The following is an 8,227-nucleotide window of genomic DNA, read 5'->3' as shown; positions in this document are numbered from 1 at the left end:
TTTGTTGCGCTTCACCAACCGGCTCTTAAATTTCCAGATAAAAATGCAAAAGTTCCATTCTTACGGAAACCAATTTGCAACAGGGTGTAAGGAGTAAGTGCTATCTAATCTCTGACTGTCCAGGAATTTCTAGCGTGCTCATCCTAATGTCTCAGCACCCGTGCTGCTGTCTAGCGCATACACAATGTTTACACAGTAAAAAGAGGATGTTGTTAAACTCTGCTTGTTGTCTACAATGCTCGACCATGCAAGAGACTCAGTGTTGATTCCCAACCCTTGCTTCTTGATCCCTGGGAATGGATGTGTGCAGCATTTTGCATTGTTCCATAGCAATTTCCTCTCTATGAATCACTGGGAACTGATAGGCGTAAAGCAGGTGACAGTGTGGAGACAGGGACCTGTTAAACCCCTCCAGAGGCGGATAAAGATTTCCTTAAACTCAGATGATTGTGCACGTACCAGGCTAGAAAAGAAATATCTATCGCGATGTATTCATGACTGGTCACTATTTAAGGAGATGCTTCTTCCTCTTCATTGTCCCCCTCCCATCCCTCAATGAGGCTTTGGAAATGCACTCATTATTCTGGAATAAAAGCAACTTTTATTCTGGAATAGGTTGTCCACCCAGGCAGCTATTCCAGTCCAATTCCCTAGGTAGGCACACCTAATATCTACCTACACATGACTTTCCACAACAGCACAAGCGAGCATTAGTTTGGAATCCCACCATCTTATCTCCTCAGTCCTTTCCCTTCACCTCCCGGATACTTCACTCACTGGTGTTGTTTGAATCCTCTTTCAGAAGGACTCCCCTTGCTGGGAAGATGCACAGTGCACTATCAAGAAGCTCAGATTTAAACTATGGCTGAAGCGCAGATGACACTGTTAAGATGTAATCAATGGCATTACAAATGCGGCATCTCCACCCTGCCCCTGAATGGGTCTCTGGACTGCACTGGGTGCTTTGATCGTAGGTGAGCCAAGGTTACCTGCTTGGAGGTTTGAGACGAGGAAGGCACATGTCACTCGGCAGTGCTAAATGCCTTCCAGGTATTCAAGGGACCACAAGGGGCTGGGCCCTTATTTCAATTTGCTCCTTTGTGGCAAAATCATTTTCCAGTTATAATTGGGTCAGAAAGAGAACAGCTGGACGACCTGCCCCTGGATGCGGTATTTGATCGCATGGAGAGTGCTCTAGCCTTTCTGGTTTTTATAAATTGCTGTGTCCTGTAATTCTTGCTATGAGCTATATTTCTCTCTCCTCACTGGGAAATTACAGAGTATAGAGGGGGAAATGCTCTTGAATTGTCAGCACTTCAGGAGCAGAGCAATTCCTGATTTAACAGAAATAGATTCTTGCTCAGGCAGACCAGCCTGTTGTATCGCTATGCAGAAGTGATGGGAACATGCAGACGTGGTGGGCTGGGTCCTGGGGTCCATGAGAAAGGGGCGAGAAGTGAACGCCAACATTCAATCATTCCCTGAGAGTGAAACCCTTGGCAGAAGTTATACAGCTCCTGCTTGCCCGGGTAGTCTCTACAAGTTCAGGAGTGAGCAAGAGGCTCATTGGAAGGTGGGTTAGTGGGGAAGTGCTTCCCTGTTGGGAAGGAAAGGAAAGGAGCATCACACAGAACAGTCAAAGGTGGGGCAATCAACTAAAGTTGCTTCATTAACAAGTCTAAAGTGTTGCTTTCTTCTGTGGGAGATGGTTCTGTGTTGCAATATGATCTTTTCAAAGGGCGAAGGGGAAATGAGAAACCTTGTGGCTACATTACTAATGTTCCTCATTGCTGAAGAACAATGGGAGAAGGGCCTCAGGGGACTTCTCTCCCACTGGTTCTCCTCTAGCCCATCCTCCCCTGGGCAGTGCAGGATTGTTCCCACAAAGCTCTGTTCAGTCTAGTATTCAGTGGCCCGAGTGGCAAGGATCCCTCTGCCACAATGTCTGTAGTGGCTCATGAGCAAGAATACGAACCCCAGGATTGATGGTTAAGAAGCAGGGCACAAACCCCAAACTGCTTGTGAGTTCTGTAATTAGATTTCACCAACCAAGTGCAAATGTGAGCTCCTCAGGCACCATACAGCCTTACCATGGAGTCGCAGCTAGTCCCCTTGGGCATTCCGATCTATCTTGCCACCCCAGCAAGCTTGACTCTGTGCTAGATGGTCACTTTACACCAAAGCTCACAAAATATTCAGGTTACTCCCCGTTCCAAAGGCCCAGTCACTTACCCCAGGTCAATTTTCACCTTAGATCACACACCAAAGACAATGCTTGTAGCCAATCATGTACTAAACTAACTAAAGGTTTATCAACTAGGAAAAAGAAATGAGTATTATTTACACGGTTAAAGCAGATAAACCTACATCCACAAATGAGTTGTGGTCTTAGGTTTCAGAGGGTGATAGAACTGCTGAAATATGCCAGTTCTATATGTCCAATAGGGCTAACCCAAGTTTGTCCTGGAAATCTCTGGCTTATATTTAGGAATCTTTGCACCTTTGAGTCCAAACAACATAAAAAGACCTAATTCCTTCTGGTCGGGAATTTTTCCCCCCAGTCCCCTAGAGTTCAAGGTGATGGGACGAGCACTTCTGCATGGAACCACTTCGTGAGTGGAGGGTGGGGAGCAATCAACAAAGTCTTTGTGCCACAATGACCCATTTGGGTTCAATGGGCCTTCCTGATGGGCAGGAGATAACGCTTTCTATAGAAATCCAGCATTTTGCATTAGGTGACTTTTTTTCCCCCCGTTTGGTGAGTTACAGAGTTTCAGAAAAAACATTTGACGGTTATAGAGCAAACACTTACGTATTACTTTATAGCGTGGGATGCAGATATTATAACTAGGATTAATACATGCAGCGTCCTACAAGCCTTCCATAAAGTCTAAACACTAAACCCATTCTTATAACACTAATATTTATTTTAACTGTGCTGACCCACAGGTGAGCCAGACTGGTTTCTAGATATGCATGTATCAGTGTTCAGTGAGGCCTGGGGCCTGGGCCGGCACCTGGTCTGCCGGTGTCACACCCACCTTTCCCTGCGGGAGGCTATTCCAGTGTTTGCTAGGGTTGATTTACTGGTTGTATATTTGCTTTTCTCCCTTAGCTGTAGGGCCCTGGCAAATTCCCGGCCGTGAAAAATGTGTCACGGACCATGAAATCTGGTGTCCCCCGTGAAATCTGATCTTTTATGTACTTTTATCCTACTATACAGATTTCACAGGGGAGATCAGCATTTCTCAAACTGGGGGTCCCAACCCAAAAGAGGGTAGCGGGGAGGGGGATGTCACAAGGTTATTTTAGGGGGGTCGTGGTATTGCCACCCTTACTTCTGCGCTGTCTTCAGAGCAGGGTGGCCGGAGAGCAGCGGCTGCAGGCCAGGTGCCCAGCTCTGAGGGCAGCACCCTGCCAGCAACAGCGCAGAAGTAAGGGTGGCAATACCGCGACCCCCTCTACAACAGCCTTGTGACCTTCCCCCCCTTTTGGGTCTGTACCCCTACAGTTACAACACCATGAAATCTCCGCTTTAAATAGCGGCAATAATGAAATTTACGATTTTTAAAATCCAGTGACCGTGAAATAGACCATGAATTTGATAAGGCCCTACTTATCTGGCACCTCCCCAGTTTTGCATGTTTTCAAAAATAATTGTCAATCTAGGAAGTTCATTAGCCATTTCTCTTACACTGTAGGATCCATCTCCCTGGGCCCCTTTTGGGGCCCATCTGTGTTACCACTGCAGCTGTAATGTTATGGTCACCATAAATAATACGGTTCATTTAGCATTCTCTCTGAACCCTTGAAAATCTGTTTGGACATGTTCATGGAAGCTGCTGGCTGGGTGTACCTGGGTTCTCAGAATGAATCAGCCTGTGTCCCTGGAACGGTGGTTTTTGCATTCACACCTTCCTACCATGCTGCTCATCCATTTCTGAATCAGTGCAATGTGGGAAAATTGGGGCAACTATCCTATAGTGTACCCTGGGGTAGAGCACCCTGAGAAGGACAAAGAGCAGCACCAGCCACATATGGGGCAATGCACTCTGGGATGTTCACGGCACAGAGAAATACGAGAGAGGAAGGAAGACCAGCCAAAATGATTGTATAGACCTGGCTGAATAGGGTTTCCTGTCCATATTGCAAAATAAGGTTAACGGCTGAACCATGCACCTGCCAAAGACTCTGGCAGGGGAGAGACACTGCAAGCTACCACAGTTACTAACTATGCTGTGTATAGATGCAGCCAGACCATGCCGCTAACTGTAACAAACATAGGCTAGGTACTAGACCTTTGTCTGGGGTTCTGGCTGAAACCTTGAAGGGTTATTTTGACACATTAGTGGAAGCTGCCTGCTGGGTTTAACTGGGTTCTCAGACTGATTGTAGGCATACCCTGAATCACCCTGTGTCCCCAAGCTAGAGAAATAATCCTTTATATCACAGTGCATCTAGTGGAGGTTCACACCTATCTCCCTATTCACTGGTGTCCTGGGGCTTTATTTCTTATTCAATCGGGAATGTAATGGCACGTTGTCTGTAAAATTCCAGTAACAATGGCATGGTCAGGAAAGTTAAGAAGCCACTTCTATACCAGCTCATGAAGCCAGGGAAGAAGACTTCTTCTGACTATTCAGGAATCTCTAGCATCCTCCATAGCTAGAGACACTTCACCCCTCAAAGATACGACTTCAGTCGCACGCCGCCTTCTGTAATAGCTAATGGTGCACGTAGACCCCTGAAACAGAGGCTTGTACTAACTTGGTGAGGTTCTCAGTACCGGGGTGAGTGGCTCTCCAAGAGAGCAGGAAGCCAGGGTTCTGTTTGTCCCTGGCCAAGGTCAAGACCATACATGGTATGTTCCATAGAAGAGTGAAGTCACACCGGGAGCCTGCAGTTTGTCTATTGTAAAACTGCTGACTCCCACGGCTATCATCATTGAGCTTTGAACAAAAAGGGAATCAACTTTCTCTCTATTGATATAATGTTACTTCATGAACGTTTGTTAACACCTCTGCCACATGAGATCAGGGGAAAGTCATGCCAGTGCACTAGTTAATCAGTAACGCAGTTCGGGGAGTGCCGTGTTTGCTGTTCGCCTATCATGGCGATAGCGTGCTGGTGCTGTCACTCTTGCCGTAGCAGCAGAAGGTAAGTTCTTTGGGCCAGGGACTATCTTCCCATGTGTGTGGCAAGTGCCTATCCCATTGTCGGTGCTACTATAATACAAACAATAATACAGCCCTATCGCAGACGGGCTCTCATTCAAAATGCTGATCCTCCCCCTTCCCTCCACCTCTGGTCCCTCTCATCGGCAGACGAGGTCCCTATTTCCCTTCATAAATATGGAGCTGGCAAGACATCTCAGCAAGGCCTTCAGGGAACCAAGGCTCCCTCAGCCCTCCCCACACCACCAGCCTAACTGTGTAGGTCTGTGTCCCTCTAAATACGAAGGGCCATGTTCTGGCCTTTTCTGGTTTACACCCCGTTGATTACAATGGGATTGCACGGGATGTATGTTAGAACAGGATTCAAAACCTGGCCAGTTTTTTACCTAGACAAGAGACTGATACACCCCAATAATCTCCTCCTGAAGCACCGAGGACTATTCAATCAAAGCACTGAAACCCTTCTCCAGTCCCCAAGACAGGTAACCACAGAGTCTGGATAACCTACCCTTATGCTACGAGAAATAGGATATTTCCCTCTTTAGCTGCCAAATAGCTGGTTTTCTTAATATTCCATGGTATGGCCGAGTGAAAAATCTGGCCCTTGGTAAAGGGTCAGTCTTTGCATTTGGTGCTACGGGAGGGTCTCGATGGATTCTGAGGGATTTCTTCCCTTTAGTAAGGGGTTTTCTAACACCCACGTTCGATGAAATCCCTCCACCTTGGAAGCTCAGTCTGGTGCCATCTTGTTCTGTCAGTTTTTTTCACTTGAGGCGGCATTTTTGGTTGTGATTCTCTGAGCCAGGAAACTAGGACAAATCGCATGCTTTTCTGGCAGATTCTCATTCATTGCCAGTCACCCTACCCACATAGACTTGAGTGCTGTGCCCAGTTCCATCCCAAAGAAGAATCCTGTCTTTCACCTTCATCCAGAGAGCACCTGTCCCTTCCTTCTGCCCCCACCCCCAATGGGAGAAGGAAAGGTCCTACACTCACTCAGTGTGATCCAACCTGGAAATATAAAGGAAAAGACAAACAGCTCTTCCATGAACTGATCACCCTTGTGGCTGTTTTGGAGCAGCATATAAAGTCCCCTTTCTCAGAAGGAAATGAAACTCTGAGAAAGGATCCCTGTGCCCCCGATCAGCGAAAGTCCAACAGACTAGGGGGACAACCTCTATATAAGAGCTTCGCAAAGCAGCCACTGGACGTCCTTTGCTAAGGCCTGGTTCAGGGATCTGGCTTTCCTCTTCTGAATGTGGCTCACTAGTACTGCTAGATCACGGGTTCTCAGACTGGGGGTCGGGAGCTGTCAACCTCTACCCCAAACCCCACTTTGCCTCCAGCATTTATAATGGTGTTAAACATATTTAAAAGTGTTTTTAATTTATAAGGGAAGTTGCACTCAGAGGCTTGCTATGTGAAAGGAGTCACCAGTACAAAAGTTTGAGAACCAGTGTGCTAGACAGAGCCCATTGTTAGGGTTACTGCAGCTAATTGCTGCAGGAAAGATATGTTTCTCCCAAACGGTACAAAGGGTTTCTGTGTGAGCTGCTCCAATGACCTGCCCGGTTGTTGTTATTCTGTATCACTGATGCATGTTAACCATTTCTATTAGTTTGATCATTCTAGAGAAGTTGGTTTCCTATGTGTGACAGCAGCAGTATGCCTTCTGGTGGGAGACTCTTCTGTCTTCTGATCTGTCCCACAGCCAGTGGACCTGTTAGCATGGATCATTGGAGCTGAAGCCCATTTTGCAGGTAGGGAAACATTTCCTTGTGTGGAAGGTGCTACATTGAACTAAATCCTATTTTGTCTGGTGCCCCCATCTCTTCCTTACCTTCTGTCTGGGCCAGTTCACTCTCCCTCCTTGGGGAAACTGGCTTTGCCATCAACCGCTCTCCTGTGATTTAGAGAGGAGGGGGATGAAAACTGGAAATACAAGCTGGGTTCCCACTAAAGCCTGTGAGAAATCACAGCAGTCATTAGCAGAGGTTATTGGAAAATCAAAGGGTTTGTGTGTAGGAGATGGAGCACAGCCAGCCCTTATTTGGGATATTTACTACTCTTTTACAGAGCTGTGCTCTCTCAAATGGCTTGTTCTTCAAAACTGAGCACTGGCTAATACATCTCCCTCCCCATAACTGTGGTCTCTAGTCTCCTTTCTGTATTAAGCTGGATATAATTGCTCTGGGCTTTGGAAGAGTCGGCATTATATGAAAAGTGGGAAAGGTGGCTCTAAAGGTATCGCATAATCAGCACTTTTGTGGAGCCTATGAGACGAGAAAAATAAAAGAACCAGATTTTTCATGGGCGGAAAAGGACGCGTAAAGTTAAAGGGCCAGAGTTTCTGGCCCCAAACACTCTGATCTGCGAAGAGCTGGAAATTCGCTGCAGCCTCGGGATTTGGAAATCAGCCAGGCTCCCCCAGTAAACCGACTGACTGATTAGCAAATAAATCACTGCGCACGTTATAGCAGCGAGAAGCTGCGGCTGCCTGTGATCTTGTCCTACCAGAACCAACACCACTTCATCCCTCTTTTGTGTGGGCTTTAGTGAGAGAGCTTCTGCAGTTTCAAAAAGACTGGCACTGGGTGTGTCTGACGGTGTGTAAATAAGAGCTTGGGCACAATACCGTAGCCTCCCCCAACATCCCTACTAGACCTCTGGGGTAGGTCTACACTGCAGCTGGGAGTGTGCTTCCTGGCCTGGGTCGAGAGACTCGTGCTAACAGGGCTGAAGCTGGGACAACAAAAAAGAAAAACAAGGAGGGGTGTGAAAGTCAAAGGGTCAAAAAGACAACCTAAAGGAGACACCGAGCAGAGAACCCTGGACAGCACCTACTGCTCCTCAAAGGTGTCAAGGGAGCCAGCGGACAGCGCCCAGAGGAACTCCACCCAGATGTGTGAATGGAGGCAGAACCGGAAATAGGCCCCACTGTCGCAAAGAGTGGAAGGCAGATACATCAGCCCTAGAATGGTGAAGACCCTGTTCCCTAGGAGCTGAAAAAGGAAACTAGAGATGCCTGCGGACAGTTAAGTGCTGCCAGTGAC

The sequence above is a fragment of the Terrapene carolina genome, unplaced genomic scaffold, assembly GCF_002925995.2.
Source record: "Terrapene carolina triunguis isolate 2854851 unplaced genomic scaffold, T_m_triunguis-2.0 Scaffold93, whole genome shotgun sequence".
NCBI lineage: Eukaryota > Metazoa > Chordata > Testudines > Emydidae > Terrapene > Terrapene triunguis.
This window is presented reverse-complemented; position numbering follows the sequence as displayed.